Genomic DNA, 18266 nt, shown 5'->3' with positions numbered 1-18266 from the left:
GTTTCTAAAGGAATTAACTAGTACCTAAATCTCTTTGCTTCATTTAATCATTTTGCAACATAATTATGGTGTTCTCAATTTTCCTAAGAAAGGAGTTTTATTCAAAGTTGCACTATATTTTCTAAATGAAAATGCCATACCTGGCTTTAATTTCTTTTGTGTATTGTCAATAGATTTCAAAGATTCAACATTATTAAATAATGAATTGTTTAATTATTTAAGTAATTATGTTTCATTAAAAAACACACACATAATTTGTTCCATTTCATAAATGCAAAATAGTTAATATAATTATGAAGGTGGAGAAATCAATGAAATGATTGAGTTATATTCTACAAACTAATTAGCAAAGCTGTTTTAAGAAAATAACTGTCATCTTTTTGGTAAATAGTCTTATTTCTCATTGTATCAATTGTCTAAAATTTCTTGTTGGTTGCTAAAAAAAGACATACATTTTTCTGTTTCTTAAACATTGGTTTTAGTGTTGTAAAAATCTCAACATTGCTTTTTGAAAAAGTAAGCACAATCTTAAACCATGTGAAGAAAAAAAATAGAAAGTGTTTTAATTCTAATACATAACATCATAAAGCAACAGGAAGAATAGATGTTTATTATATCTTATGATGTGCCAGAAACTTTTCCGCACTTGAGATATCAAGCAATTAAACAAACAAACAATCCATTTTCTCTCAATAGGAAATACAAGACATAAACAAATACATATAAATTACATAACATGTAAATGGTATATATTTTTTGAAAATTAGAAATACAGAATTGAGTTCATGATGCTGTTAATATTAGGAGATGAAAAAGAGTATTTCTGATAAGATGGAAATTGATCAGATACCAGAATAAAGTGAGGGAGTAACCCATGTAGATATTTTGGGAGAGGAGAAGTTAAAGAAAAAAACAAGTACAAACACTACATCAGAAAAAAAAAATAAAGTTACTAATATTCAGCTTCTGATATTAAAAATAAGATCAGGCAACAAGATTATACATTGGAAAAACAGCCATTCTTAAGAGAGGAAAATCTACTTCCTAAATTCTTTTAACTTTTGTTTAAACATATTAAAGGTCATGATGATTCACTATCAGAGTATAATTCTGTAATGACCCTCAGTTATCATTGTATCTTGAGTGTGGTTATGAACTATATATAATGGCATAGTCAGCCCTTTGATTAGGTTATTTTAACACAGTTGACTTAAGGAAAGAAGATTCTCTTGAGTGGACCTGAGCTAATCAGGTATGTCCTTAAAATTGACTGAGCTCTGCTTAGCAAAGAGATTTGAAGCATGAAGAAGATCAACATGAAGGGTATTTTCCTAGGCTGGTTCTGAAGATGAAGAAGGTCATATCATAAGGAACATAGGCAACTTCAAGAAGATCAGAACATCCTCTGACTGACAGTTGAAAACTGTCTTACAACTGCAGAAACTTCTTACTATTGCAAAGAACTGGAACCTACCAAACTATGTGAACTTGGAAGTAGACCCTGAGCTGCAGATGAGAACATAGGCCCTCTGCCACTTTGATTCTAGCCTTTAGAAACTCTGATGAAAGAAATGAACCATGCCACGCCTGGACCTACAGTACTGTGAGATAATAGATGGGTATTATGTTATGGTTCTAAGTTGCAGTAATTTGTTACAGAACATTAGAAAATGAGTACAACTGTAATAATAGAATTTTCTCCCTAGTGTAGACTATGACTACTGTCGCTTTATGTTATGAGGCATTACATTATAGGGACAGTGCTAAAAGTTCCGCACATTACATTATCTGGAAAGTTTAATGTACATTCTATTATATATTTAATAATTAGAGGGGGTATTATGAAACTTTAAGATAGTACAACTGTGAAATTCTAAATTTAATCATTAAAATTATTAAATTATTAAATCAGAGTAAAATGATAATTTATGGCAGTAAAAATTTATGCAAAAATATAATATTTTAATTATTTATTATTATTATTATTATTTTGAGACAGAGTGTCACTCTGTCGCCCAGGCTGGAGTGCAGTGGAGCGATCTCGGCTCATGGCAAGCTCCGCCTCTCGGGTTCACGCCATTCTCCTGCTTCAGCCTCCGGAGTAGCTGGGACTACAGGCGCCCGCCACCACGCCTGGCTAATTTTTTTGTATTTTTAGTAGAGACGGGGTTTCACCGTGTTAGTCAGGATAGTCTTAATCTCCTGACCTCGTGATCCGCCTGCCTCGGCCTTCCAAAGTGCTGGGATTACAGGCGTGAGCCACCGCCCTCGCTCAATAAAATTTATCTTGATAAAAATGTGCAGCTGTGGAATGTGTTATAACTGGGATGAACGTTTCTCTGGATGGACCAGTATGAGGTCATTCCAAATAAGCTGGAAAGTTCAGCTTGGTCACAGAGATATTTAGTTTTCCTGAGTTACCTTCTGCACCAACGTGAGTCACTAGCAGATATAATAGATTCCCTGACGCCAACTACCTCGTAAATGAGAGTGGGTGAATTAGAAACCATGGGCTCTGACAAATCTAAACAACACATGATCATATCACCTCCTAACTAAATCACCAAATGCTAGAAAAACACACAGTGAGCTGCTGAATAAGGAACGTTACCTTAAAGATTAGCGGAACAAGAAAACGCCACAGAGGATCTAAGCACTCTTTTCAAACACCACCAAGTTACAGAGCCTCACCCAAACACCAGATGCAAAGGAACTATCTTAGATAAGTGCAGGACATGAGGAGAACTATTAAAGATCAAGCATTTTTAGTTAGAGAGGCCGAACATTACTTAAAGTCACTATTTATGTTATTATTGCCAGCCTAATGTTAGTTGATGAGATTGTGAGATTATTCTTTCTGTATATGGAAGGTAAGGACATCTATAATAGTTATAGACAAAATAAAAAAGCTACATTGTTGCTGGGTATCCAAGTCATAGTGTGAATAAATGTGTGATATAAATACATAAACACATTTATATACATACAGACAGACATATATAGACATACACGTTTATCCCAGTATCAATAATTATTGTACTCAGCTGTTCGGGCTGCTATGTGTGACTTCACAAAGATTTATTTCTCACAGCATTGGGAGCTGGGAAGTTCAAGATCAAAGTGTTGGCAGATTCAGTGTCAGGTGAGGGCTCTGTTCTTTCTCTGCAGATACTCATTGTATCTTCACAGGATGGAGAGAAGAAATCAGAAGCAAGTACTCCCTTACTTGCTCTAATAGTTTTCTTTATAAGGGCACTAATCTCATTGTAAAGGATCCACCCTCATGACCTAGTTACCTCCCAAAAGATCTCCGTCCTAATTCCATCCCACTGAGGGTTAGGATTTCAACATATTAAATGTGGAAGAACACATACATGCAATCTGTAACAATTCTCTCTATTCACATGTAAGTAATCTATATTCAATTTATGTTTTCACATACATGTTTTTCATATAAAAAGTATAGTGAATGAGCAGTGTGCTAGTTCTTCTAACAGTTTATTATCTTTAAGTTTAGAAACCTTTCGTATGTTGTTTACTTTGATAATTTATATGGCAATGAAAATTTATCCAAAAATGTAAATAATATAATCAATTCAGAAAATGCCAACATGAGCAAGCCCTATCTCAAAATCATTATTGTATTACCTAGTTATGCATAATTGATACTTCTTCTATTTATTACAGAGAAGGTTGAAAGTTAAGCATATTTAGTTGCAGTCAGTCTTCAGCTATTTTTTTTTTTTAAACAGAGGTAAGCGATATCTAGTTTCTAATTCTGGTGGCACCTGAAGTCAGCACGGAGTTCTGCAGCTCATTAGAGTACTATACCAGTATGAGAGTTTTGTTTTTATTTTGTTTTTACTTTTTCCTTGTTTCTAAGTCCAAGTGTTCTTATTTTCGACCTTGTCAGTACTGGACATAGTAAGTGCTCCCAAATTTGGGGTTTTGGAAGGCAACCAGGGTGGCATTCCATTTCCTTAGCAATAAAACACTCACATATTATCACTGAATAAGATGCCATTCCATCTATTTGTTAACCTGAAACAAAAACTTAACAGTTTTTTAATATATGCATGAAAAGATCAAGAATTTCAAGTTGGGAGGCAAAGCTCATATTTGTTCCCTACCTAATCATTCTTTATGAAGAATAAGATTTCAATATGAATTTAGAGTACAATATAAAATCAGACACTAATTTTCTAAGATTAATTAAATTTGAAAACAAACAACTTTTGTTACAAATACAAATCAACATTTGTTGATTCACAATAAATAACCATTCATCATTGTATTTTCATATCTTAGTCCCACTTGGAATTTATTTCATCCCTGGAGAATAGAATTTGGGAAAGTGTTATTCCAGTTTCAGGAAGATTTTTATACTGAGAAAAATGTTTTATAAATCTATTAAAAATTATTTTTCCTCTATGTGTTTGTTTCTGCTTCCTTTGTATCCCTATAGTGGCATCCCAAAATGCAATTATTTAAATAGATAGAAGTCATCTTTTAAATTTTAACTTATATTTGTAGAACAAGATAAGGTCCTCCTTATTTCAATATCAGTAGGTCTCAACATTTGATTCCAAATAACAGTTTCATACCTAAATCAATAAGTGACTATTTTGTTTATTCAGAATTCACCGCAACAATATAAATTTATTCTGAAATGTATATATTGAAGATGATAGAGAACAGTAGGAGATTTTTCTATCACATAAAATGTCCTGGTTCATTAATATGGTCAATATGTTGTCTCACTGGATATTTTTCCTATTACAAAATACAGTGAAAATAGCCTATAATATTAATATATCAAAATATATTCAAAGGGTGATTAGATATAATTGTGGCCTAGAGGTGCATGTTGGAGGGCAGACTTACATGTAAAATAAATAATTAGTGGAATGCATTTATACATCCATGTCAAATAAAAACTAGAGAATAAATAGACTACTGGGCAATAGGAAACAGAGACAGTTAAAGAAAGGGACAAGAATATTGACCATGAAAACTGTAACAAGTTGGTTGTTCTAGGTTGTTTTCCCACACTCACAACCTACGTCAGATTAAACAATCGATTTTTATTGATTTTTCTTCCTAAACATTTTGAAATCAGTCTCTACCTTTCCCATATACCATTTGCCAATTCTAAGTTTTCCTGAACTTACCACCTCTTATCATGATAAAGTGTCAGGGACCAAGTTTACTCTTCCACCTTAAAGAATTAAAAAAAAATACATAAAATACATAAAATACATGAAGTAAATATTCTTGTATTTTGGATCACACACAAGGCATGGCATTGAGAACTGAGAGAAAAATAACACGCAAGTGGAACCATATGATTGCTCCATCTTACCGACCAAAGGCAATTTCTAGGAAAAAAACACAAGGAAACTTAAATAGATGCTGGCTGTATTTCTTAGTTGAGGAACTTCAGAGCTCAGGGAAATCAAGAGGGCTAGAATTCACAGGCCAGAGACCAAACAGTGGGAGGCAAAGAGAGAACTGTGGAGACATGCAGTGTTTCCCCCAAATTCTACAGCTGAGTAATAAGTTCATGGAACTCAGTACCGGACATAGAACAATCCCTGGAATTTATATAATATCAAGTAGAATAATCCCTGTAAATTATACAGGATCAAAGATCATTCACATTCCCACCAGCCCAAAATGAAAAGAGCTCTTAATACACAAGGTTTCAACTCGAGTCTACAAAATATTAATGCTTCTTTAATGGGGCCATGTGAGCTCTAGATAAAAAGCTATCCTGAACTCCCCTAAAAAAGGTTAAAAATGTGTCTTGACTGGTACAAGATGGTATCTTACTGTGGCTTTGATTTGCATTTCTCTGATGATTAGTGATAATGAGCATTGTTTTCATATATTTGTTGGCTGCTTGTATGTCTTCTTTTGAGAAGTGTCTGTTCATGTCCTTTGCAAATTCATGTCCTCCATAGCAACATGGATGCAGCTGGAGGCCATAATTTTAAATGGATTAATGCAGCAACAGAAAACCAAATACTCCATGTTCTCACTTATAAGTGAGAACTAAATATTGAGTACACATGAACATAAATATAGGAACAGTAGATACTATGGACTACTAGAGCGGGGAGGAAAGGAGGACATGGGCTGAAAAACTGTTTATTGGGCACTGTGCTCACTATCTACGTGACTAGATCCATGCCCCAAACCTCAGCATCACACAATATACCCATGTAACAAACCTGCACATGTACCCACTGAAACTATAATAAAAGTTGAAATTATTTTAAAAATATGCCTTGAAAGGTTCAAATTGCTTTTAATTAACTCAACTACATTCCAGAACAAAGCTCAGAAATATTTGAAGGAATGCAAATAATTTAAATACAAGACACAGATAAGTTAAAAGATTAGGCAAAATATTCCATGCAAAAATTAATAATAAGAAAGCTGGAGTTAGCAGATGAGTATTAAGTTTATTTCTTTTTTCTGAATCTTTGGAAGTATATTGTAATTAAGTTCAAATCCTCTTGTTTTGTACAACTAAAATTCTTCTTGCAGAAACATTTTTTTCTAAAGTAAATTTATTATTAGATACCCTGGATATATGGGTAACATATATATAATACCTGCAGAAATTCTGAGTAAATTGATATTTTAATACTTTCCTGACAATGCCAATCAACAACTACCAGCAGTGTGAGCATGTCATTATTTTGGTTAAAAACATTTGATAGCTTTCCACCTCTTACAGAACAAAATATAACCAATTTTTATGCTATACATAATTCTTTAAGGCACAATCCATGCTTATCTCTGTGGTACTCTCTTCTTACAAATATTTCTTTTAACACCATCAATATCAAAATATATATAACTTCTGATTCATAGGACTAACTACTGACAGAATAGATTAGATAGTTATTTTTTAAATTATTAAAATTAAATAAAATAAGTTGATGTTATGATTAGATATAAGGCAGAAAGTTGAGAATGTGCTCAATTAATAGTTATATCATGTCCACTATTTACAGACACTACTCTAGGGACTGAGTGTACAGTGGTGATAAAACAATCCAATTCCCTTAACTTATAAAACTTATATGTTAGAAGGACCAGATTAAAAATGGCAAACTAGAAAGCTCCAAGCCCTTTCCCCTCAACAGAGAAATCAGACAGCAAGCAAAAGCTGCCTAATATATGAGCCAGCTGGCTTGAAGGAGCTCCCTTATGGGAACTCTGGAAGACAGTACAAGATCCACAGCATGATAGACTGGATTAAGAAAATGTGGCACATATACACCATGGAATACTATGCAGCCATAAAAAAGGATGAGTTCATGTCCTTTGTAGGGACACCGATGAAGCTGGAAACCATCATTCTGAGCAAACAATCGCAAGGACAGAAAACCAAACACTGCATGTTCTTACTCATAGGTGGGAACTGAACAATGAGAACACCTGGACACAGGGTGGGAAACATCACACACCGGGGCCTGTTGTGGGGTTGGGGGAAGGGAAGGGATAGCATTAGGAGATATACCTAATGTAAATGAACAGTTAACGGGTGCAGCACACCAACATGGCACATGTATACATATGTAACAAACCTGCACATTGTGCACATGTACCCTAGAACTTAAAGTATAATAGTAATTATAAAAAGAAATGATCCATAGCAAAGCCACCTAGTGGGAGCTCTGGAAAACAGTCAGAGATACACAGCAACCAAGGGAATGGCCAATCAAGAGACAGCCACACTCAAAATAGAAGGGAAATTTATGGTATTTTCACTTACTTTTGCCCTACCCCTTCCTCTATACAGCATGGTCTTTGTCTGGAAGACACAGAAGCCCAGTTCCCAGTTCCCATCCTTGAACTGGAGGCAGCACAGGGGACATTATTGGCAAAGTTCTCATCTGTCTTGGATGCTTAAAGGACTGGTCTATGTTTTGCCTCTCTCAGAGGTCAGGTAACACAAAGTGGTTGAATGCAATGGGATTTGTTCATAAAAGCTATAGGGAAAAGAAGATCCACAGACACGTAGGAAAAGGTATCATTGGTGGAGATATACATTAGACCATGTGAAGCCACAAGGAGTGGCACACATGAAGCTCTTTGGGAGTTCCAAGATAATTAAAAGCAACCATATATACAAGGTATTAGAAAAGCCACATGTACGTCTAGACAGGAAAAATGTTCAGAAAAGAACTGAGAAAACCTTAAGCTTTTCTCATGAGCTGCTCCAAAGTTTCAGAACATGTCCTATTACTTAGTAAAGAAGTTCCCTAGCATGGGACACGTCTGCAAAGACTGAGAAAAATGGCATTTTTTTTCCTTTTTTTAAAAAAATGTTCAACCTTTCAGTGCTTCTAGGTTTTTATATCTGCCTTGAAATAGTATATATATGGTTTATTCATTAACTCTGATGATCCTTTTTACCTTTAACGTATATGTATATTATCATTTATTTTGATAACTGATAAATTTTGACCATCTTATTTCTGTTCTAAGTAGTTTTGTGATTGTTTTGCTTCATTTCATGATGATGATGATGATGATTTGGTTTTTTCCCCTTTACTTTAGTGTCCGCTTTTGTGTTGTTTAGATTTTTCCTCTTTTTGTTTGATTTACCTTTATTAACTATGTTTTATAGGTGGGAAAGCCTCAAGATGACTGACTAGCTGTATCTGATACTTGCTTCTTCTACAAAGAACCAAAATAATGAGTAGATAATTGTACTTTGAATAGATCATTTATCATAGAACATTAGAATGTAACATAGAAGTGACAGGAAACACCAAAAGCAGAGAAGGAGAGGAAAGCAAGGCATCCTGCAAGGCTGGGATTGGCTGAAAACCTGGAGAGTTTAGGTTCTCCAGGTTCGGAGGTTCTCTGCATTAGAGAATGCAGAAAAATGGTAAGGGAAAGGCCCCAGTGGTCCAAATTCTCACTGTGGACTCATGCGATTCTAGCAATGAGAGAGGCCCTGGACCCTCAAGAGACCTGAGATTAACATAGGGAGTTGCCTGGAGACCATAAATGACATTGCCCCCGAGAGAGTTCACAACAGGTCCAACAAACCCCTGAGCTTTAAGAAGCTACAGCATGTGCTGGGCATGGTGGCTCACGCCTGTAATCCCAGAACTTTCGGAGGCCGAGGCAGGCAGATCACAAGGTCAGGAGTTCGAGACCTGGCCAGCATGGTGAAACCCCGTCTCTACTAAAAAAAATACAAAAAGTTAGCTGGGCATGGTGTTGTGTGCCTGTAATCCCAGCTACTTGGGAGGCTGAGGCAGGAAAATTGCTTGAACCTGGGAGGCAGAGGTTGTAATGAGTCAAGATCTTGCCACTGTACTCCAGCCTGGGTGATAGAGCAAGACTCTGTCTCAAAAAAAAAAAAAAAAAAAAAAAAATAGAAGCTACAGCATGCTGCCATCTTGAGAGCTCAGCCATCATCAGACTACATCCTACCTTGGGGCCAAACTGTCCCTGTACTTCCACATTACTGGAGCCTCACTGACATTCCCTGCCCACAGCTGCAACAGCAAGGGGTGAGGTGGGAACTACTGGTAGCGACCCTGCCTCTCCTAACAGAGAGGCAGCCAAAGATTTTGACATGCCTTAGAGGAAATTCTACTGCCTACAGCTGCTGCCACTACTGTGGGCTACTGAGAGCTCAAGTATAAGCAAAGAATGTGCCCTCCCTCCACACCAAACCACTGCCTATAGCTTAAAGCAACCCTGCATTCCTCAGTGGCAGAGCTTCAGTGTTGCTACTGCTCATTCTGCCAAAGGGCCTGGATATTTCTCTGCCCCTGCCTACTACAGCCAGCTCCTGCATACACCACTAGGAAGTGGGGAGGGAGGAGTTAGGAGAGATCCACTCAATCTAGCTGTCTAGCTCCCTCCATCACAATACATGAGCAAGACATCTGGGGGCCTAGAGACCACCAGCCTAGTCCACTCTTGGCACCTGAATACTCCTTCCAGTGACTGGAGTTGGGTTTACCCAAATAGTTGCTACCACCATATTTGGTACTTACCTGCATGGACTACCAGTAGGTCTAAGGACTGGCCTTCCTAGCCTGTCACAACCATCACCAACACCAGCATGGACAATTTGGGTCCCAGAGGGTTGTCCTAACACTGCTACTGTCATTGCCCATACCACACCTGCTTCCCAGGGATCCAAGAACTCTTTCGGGTGCTTGGCCCACCACTGGTATTCCTGGCAATTGAGCAAGCCACTTTGTTGCCCTAGAATTGGCCTATCTGGACCTGCTAACACAAGTGCTGGCATACACCACCCTGACACCCAAAGACAGGCATGCACATGGCTGCCACCACTGGGGTCCCAAAACTGGCCCACCTGGCATCCTAGTTCCCAGCAACTTCACCACAGCCTCTACTAACAAACAACCAACCCTAAGCCATCAAGTAACTCACAGACATCATATGATGCTGTTTACAGCCAAAGAAATCATACAGAGACTGCACTACAAAGTACACCCAGAATCAAAGCCAACATGCTGTACCCAACAAACACGATAGACTCATCTTCAGGAAAAAGTCCTCCCATACAAAAGCAAATTCAGAAAAAAATATTGGAACAAAAGACTCATAAACCAGATGCAGAGATATCAATGTGAGTATACAGGAAACACGAAAAAACAAGGAGGTATGTCATTTCTAGAGGAACACAATAATTCTCCACCAACAGATCTCAATCAAAAAGAAATTTATAAAATTCTGGAAAAAGAATCAGAAATATTGGTGTTAAAGAAGCAGAGTGAGATAAAAAAGAAAGCTGAAAAACAATACAAATAAACTAAAAAGGAATCAGGATATGAATAAGAGATTTACCAAAGAGATAGATATCTTTTAAAAATATGGAATTGGAGAATTCATTAAACAAAACACAAAATGCATTCAAAAGCATCAACAATAGACTAAGCATAAAAAAAGAATCATAGAGAATGTGAAAACAGTTCCTTTGAAACAACCCAGTCAGGTGAAAGTAAAGACAAAAGAATAAAAGAGAATGAGCAAAGAGTATTTACGTGTAGGACACCATAAAGCAGCAAAATATTCAAATATTCAGAGTCCCAGAAGGTGAAGAGTAAACAAAAGGGTTAGAAAACCAATCTAATGAAATAAGAGATCAAAACTTCCCAAGTCTAGCAAGATAATTAGATATTCAGATATAGGAGGCTAAATGATAGCCAAATAGATAAAATTCATAAAAGTCTTCTCCATTGCACATTATAGTCAAACTGCCAAATATGAAAGACAAAGAGAACATTCTACAAACAGCAGGAGAAAGCATCTAGTCACTTATGAAGAAACCCTCCATCAGACTAACAGCAGATTTCTCAGCAGAAATTTTACAGGCTGGGAGAGAATGAGATGATATAAGAGATGTAAGAAGCAAAACAAAACTGTCAGCCAAGGATATTATACCTAGCAAAGTTATCCTTCATAAATGAAGGAGAAATAAAGTCTTTCCTGGAAAAGCAAAAGTGCCGAGAATTCATCACCATTACACCAGCACTACAATAAGTGCTTAAGGGTGTCCTATACCTGGAAGCAAAAGATTAACACCTATCATCATGAAAACACACACAAATGTAAAATCAACTGGTAGAGAAAACAGACAAATAAAAGACTCAAATATTGCCACTACAGAAAACCACTAAATCACAATTATAAACAATAAGAGAGAAAGAGAAGAAAAAATATATACAAAACAACCAGAAATTAATTAACACAATGATAGAAATACGCTATCCTGGCACCCAATGCCAATCACATATTAACAACAATCTTGAATATAAATGAATGAAACTTCTGATTAACAGATACAGACTGGCTGAATGGATAAAAAGTGACTGTATTTTTCCGTTTTCACCCTGCTGTATAGAACTTCCCAGAGACTGGGTAATTTACAAAGGAAAGAATTCTGCATGGCTGGAAAAGCCTCAGGAAACTTACAATCATAGTGGAAGGGGAAGCAGGCACCTTCTTCATAAGGCAGCAGGAGAGAGAGAGCATGTGAAGGAGGAAATGCCCAACACTTATCAAACCATCAGATCTTGTGAGAACTCACTCACTATCATGAGAACAGTATGCAGAAAACTGCCTCCATCATTCAATCTCCTCCCACCAGGCTCCTCCCTTGACATGTGGGGATTAAAATTCAAGATGAAATTTGGGTGGGGACACAGAGCCATACCATATCAACGACAGGATTATATGCTGCTTATAAGAAACTCATATCACTTTTAAAGATACACACAGACTGAAAATAAAGGGATATTTTAAAAATTCCGTGTTAATGGAAACTCAAAGTGAGCCGGAGTAGTTATATCAAATAAAACAGACTTGACATCAAAAACAGTAAAATGAGACAAAGAAGATGATATTACGTGATGATAAAAGGATCAGTTCAGCAAGAGAATATGACCATTCTGAGAATCTATGCACGCAGCAAAGGAACACCCAGATAAATAAAGGAAATATTATTAGATCTAAAGAGAGACATAGGCTCCAATACAATAATAGTTGGGGACTTCAGCACTCCATTTTCAGCATGAGACAGACCATCTAGAGAGAAAATTAACAAAGAAATGTTAGAATTAAACTACACACTAAACCAAATGGACCTAACAGACTTTTACAGAACATTTTATTCAATAGCTACAGAATACACATTCTCATAATCATCACATGGAACACTCTCCAAGATAGATAATATGTTAGGACACAAAATAGTTCTTAAAATATTTTTAAAAATTGAAATCATATCAAGTGTCTTCTCGAACTACAATGGAATAAAACTATAAATCTATAAAAAGAACTGGGAAGTTGTGCAAATGCATGAAAATTAGACAAGATGCTCCTGAATGGCAATTTGGTCAAGGAAGAAATTAAGAAGAATATGAAAAAGAAGCCTGGAAACAAATGAAAATCAAAACACAACATACAAAACCTATAAAATACAGCAAAAACAAAATGATGGTATAGTATTTTTTTCATGTGCTATTGTATTCTGTTTGCTAGTATTTTGTTGAACATTTTTGCACCTAAGTTTGTCAGGATATTTTCTTGTCTGCAGGGTTTTTTTTTATTATTTTTATTGTGTCCTTGTCTGGTTTTAGTATTGGGGCAATGTTTGCTTCACAGAGTGAAATACTAGCAAACAGAATACAACAGCACATGAAAAAAATACTATACCATCATCATGTGGGATTTATCCCAGGGAGGCAAAGATGATTTAACTTACGTCAATCAATAAATGTGATATGTCACATCAACAGAATGAAGAACAAAAGACATATAATAATCTCAATAGATGCAGAGAAAGCACTTGATAAAATTCAACATACTTTTATGATAAAAACCCTCAACAACCTAGGTATTAAAGATACATACCTCAATCCAATAAAGACCATGTATGACAAAACCACAGCTGACCTCAAACTGATGGGGAAAAGCTGAAAGCCTTTTTTCTAAGAGATGAAATAAGACAAGAATGCCTGCTTTCATCACTCCTATTCAACATAGTACTGGAGGTCCTAGCCAGAGCAGAGCAACCAGGCAGGAGGAAAAAATAGACATATATACATATATACATATTTTTATATATATATATACACACACACACACAGACACACACATACAGACACACATATATATATACACATACATATATATATATATATATATGGCATCCAAATTGGAAAAGACGAAGTCAAATTGTCCCTCTTTGCTGATGATATGATTTTCCATCTAGAAAAACCTAAAGACTCCACCAAAAAACTATTAGATCTGATTAATAAATTTATTGAAATTACAGGATACAAAATCAACATACAAAAATTAGCAGCATTTCTATGAACCCATAATAAACTGGCTGAGAAATAAATAAAAAACGCAAGAGTAGAGAATGGGCGATTAGATAGGGCATGTGGAGAAGGAGGACATGCCCTGCACCTGGGCTTCTACACTGACTGAGGAAGCTAACAGGCTTGTGCTGGGAGAACGACTATAGCCCAACCCTCACATTCCTCTACCTGACCTAACAGAGACCCCCACATGCACCAGAAAACAAACACTGTTGGGTTCAAAGGAAGACCTAGCACCATTTGGTATCCTGGAAAAACTGATCCCGCAGTACCTCCTGTCAGAGGAGAATGTAGCTGAGGTGCGTTCATCTTGATGAATCCATAAACTCAGAAAGGTGGATCCAAGATCCATCTTCAGACTTGAGGCGACCCTTGGCCTCTTTCTGCTGCCTGCTGGTGCTGGCCAGTGCAGGAAGCAGAACTTATTTGCATCCCCTGTCCAAAGAACTAGTCAACTATATCAACAAACCAAACACCACGCAGCAGGCCGGGCACAACTTCCACAAAATGGAGTGAGCTACCTGAGGAGGCCATGTGGTACCTTCCCGGGCAGATCCAAGCTACCCCAGAGAGTTAAGTTTGCTAGGACATAAATCTGCCTGAAAGCTTTGATCCATAGGAACAGTGGCCAGACTGACCTCAGAGAGATCAGGGACCAGGGCTCCTATGGTTTTTGCTGGGCTTTGGGGGCTTTGGAAGCCATCTCTGACTGGATCTGCATCCACTCCAATGTAGGGGGAGCTCAGGGAGGGAATCATGTGGAGGTGTCTGTGGAGGACAAGCTCACCTGTTTGTGTGGGGATGGCTGCAATGGTGGTTAGCCCAATGAAGGTTGGAACTTCTGGACAAGAAAAGGCCTGGTTTCTGGTGGCCTCTATGACTCTCATGTAGGTTGCAGACTTTTCCCATCCCTCCTTCCCTGTAAGTACCACATCCATGGCTCCATACGTGTGAACGGGAGACTCCCCCAAGTGTAGCATGACCTGTGAGCCTGGCCAGACCTACAAATAGGACAAGCACTATGGATGCAGTTCTTACAGTATCTCCGATAGCACAAAGGACATCATGACCAACATCTACAAAAATGACTAAGTGGAGGAAGCCTTCTCTGTGTATTTGGACTTCCTGATGTACAAGTTCAAAGAATATCAAGGCGTCACTGGAGAGATGATGGAGGCCATGCCATCTGCATCCTGGGCTGCAAAGTGGAGAACAGCACGTCCTACTGGCTGGTTGTAAATCCTGGAATAGGGACTGGGGTGATAATGGCTTCCTTAGTTTTAAACTTTTATTTTAAGTTCAAGGGTATATGTGCAGGTTTGTTACATAGGTACACTTGTGTCATGGGGGTTTGTTGTGCCGATTATTGCATCACTCAGATATTAAGCCTAGTACCCATTAGTTATTTTTCCTGATTTCCTCCCTCCTCCCACTCTCCTCCCTGCAACAGGCCCCAGTATGTGTCCATGTGTTCTCATCATTTAACTTCCACTTACATGTCTATCAATGATAGACTGGATAAAGAAAATGTGGTACATATACACATGTATGGAATACCATACAGCCATAAAAGTGAACAAGATAACATTCTTTGCAGGGACATGGATGGAGCTGAAGGCCATTATCTGTGACAATAACTTCTTTAAAATTCTCAGAGGACAAGATCACTATGGAATTGAATCTGAAGTGGTGGCTGAAATTCCACACACTGAGCAGTACTGGGAAAAGATCTAATCTGCTGTAGGCCTGGCTGGCCATTCCTGGGGGAGTTTTTCCTTGAATATAGTCAGGGATGGGGATGACATGGAGGTAGAAGTGTGTTTTATTTTTTGAGTTCACATAAGATACAAGTTTTAGACATGGCCTGAACTGGATTGGGCCTAACCTATTCATGACCCATCAGAGCTATCTTCCAATAACACACACCAAATCCTAGATACCTCCCAGCCCATTCAGTGGACTGACAGCCATAGTGCAGACAGTTAGACCACATAAGCCACTGCTGCAAGCACCATGTGTTTTTTCCCAAAGACTAGTACTGTATGTAGTGCCTGCTGCCCTGGCTCTGGCTGCATTCCCCAACTCCGCCTCCGCCTCCCCTACCTATTCATCTTTAGAGAGCAAGACAGAGACCCAGTAATGGAAAGTGGAGTTTGTAACGAGATGACAAATTCCCCTCTGTGAGTAGTACCTCTAAGCAAGTAGCTTTCCACATTTGTGACAAGTTCAGAGGAGACATGATGGTATGGTAGCCCTTTGGAGAAAGTCACATTCTCCTAGGGCCTCTGCAACTATCAAGCTTTGCAATGTCAGAAACTATCTCTGGTCTTGTCCCTGGCATGATTCTTTTTTAATAGGAGTTTTATTTTTGTGCACCTCAGCCAATCATGTGAATGAACAAGTTTAATAGTTGAAGAAACTATACTAGTTTTGCAGATTGCCTCCTAATGTTGTGGCTTAAAGCAAAACTGAGTGGTTATAATTTGCTTCTGACCTGCTGACCGGCTGACCACAATGAAACTAACTAGTTTCAGAGAAATCAGCTTTTACTTTTTTTTTTTAATTACTGCTTAACTCTGTCAAGTTAATAATACATGTCTGTGGCAATAAAATCTTTCTCCTTCAGAAAAAAATAAAGAATGCAATCTCATTTTCAGTAGCTAAAAAAAAAATACCCAAGAATACATTTTACCAAGGAGGTGAAGATATCTATAAGAAAAACCACACAACCCTACTGAAAGATGTTGAAGATGACACAAACAAAGGGAAATACATCCCATGTTCATGGATCAGAATAATTAATATTATTAAGGTGACTATACTGCTCAATGCAATCTGCAGATTCAGTGCAATCCCTATCAAACTACCAATGCTATTTTTCACAGAAATATAAAAAAAAAATCCCAAAATTTGCTTGAAACCATAAAGGAGCCAGAATAGGCAAAGCAATTCTGAGAAAAAAAGAAGAATGTTGGAGGCTTTACACTACCTGACTTCAAAATGAATTACAAAGCTATAGTAACCAAAACAGCATGATATTAGTATAAAAGAAGACATATACACTAGTGGAACAGAATTGAGAACCCAAAAGTAAAGCCACGTATTTACACCCAGCTAATTTTTGACAAATGTACGAAAGACATGCACTGGGGAAAAATGGTCTTTTCAATAAATGGTGCTGGGAAAATTGAAAACCCATGTGCAGAAGAATGAAACTAGATCCCTATATCTCACCATATACAACATTCAATGCAAGTTTGATTAAAGATTTAAATGTAAGACCTGAAGCTATAAAACTATTAGAAGGAAACCTAGGAAAAATGCTTCAGGGGATTGGTCTAGGCAAATATTTTATGACTAAGACCTCAAAAGTACAGATAACAAAAACAAAAATAGATAAATGAGATTATATTAAATTTAAAGCTTTCTGCACAGCAAAAAAAAAAAAAAAAAAGAACAATCAGCAGAGTGAAGAGATAAACTGTTCAATGGGAGAAAATATTTGCAAACTAGACATTCAACAAGGGACTAATATGCAGAATATATAAGAAACTCAGATAACTCAATAGTAAAATACCAAATAATTCCATTACAAAGTGGACAAAGGACATGAATAGACATTTCTCAAAAGAAGACATACAAACGTTTAATAGGTGTATGAAAAAATGCTGTGTCAATTAAAAAACTCAACTTCACTAATTATCAGGGAAATGCAAGTCAGAACTACAATTAGATATCATCTTATGTCAGTTAGAATAGACATTATTAAAAAGATAAAAAATAACAGATGCTGGCAAGGATGCAGAGAAAGGGGACTCTTATACACTGTTGGAGAAAATGTAAACTTGTACTACCACTATGGAAAGCAGTATAGAAATTTTTCACAAAGAAAAAGAAAAACCTAAAAATGTAACTACCATGTGATCCAGCAACCCCAAGGCTGGGTAATTATCAACAGAAAAAGAAATCAATATATCAAAGAGACACCTTGCACTTCCATGCTTATTGCAGCTCTGTTCCCAATAGCCAAGATATGGAATCAATGTAAGTGTCCATTAATAGATGAATGAATAAAAATGTGTTATATGTACCTAATAAACAAGATTCAGCCATAAAAATGAGTGAAATCATGTTACTTGCAGCAACATGGATGGAACTAGAGGTCATTATGCTAAGTAAAATAAGTTAGTCACACAAATACAAATATCACATGTACTCACTCTTATGTGAGAGCTAAAAACATTGATTTCACGGAAGTAGAGAGTGGAATTATAGATACCAGAGGCTAGTCACGGCATGGGAGAGGGAGAGGTAGATGAAGAGAGGTGAGTTAATGGGTACAAACATACAGTTGGATAGAAGGTATAA

General features: G+C 37.1%; 1 pseudogene; it reads left to right on the top strand.

Moving 5' to 3' along the window:
- LOC129034522 (cathepsin B-like) overlaps window positions 1-15632 on the top strand; it is an 87182-nt pseudogene extending 71550 nt beyond the window's left edge.
- The last annotated feature ends 2634 nt before the right edge of the window (window positions 15633-18266 follow it).

Source organism: Pongo pygmaeus, chromosome 3, assembly GCF_028885625.2.
Source record: "Pongo pygmaeus isolate AG05252 chromosome 3, NHGRI_mPonPyg2-v2.0_pri, whole genome shotgun sequence".
In the NCBI taxonomy this organism is placed as follows: Eukaryota; Metazoa; Chordata; class Mammalia; order Primates; family Hominidae; genus Pongo; species Pongo pygmaeus.
The sequence above is the reverse complement of the archived record's forward strand: the minus strand, read 5'-3'. Positions and strand labels throughout refer to the sequence as shown.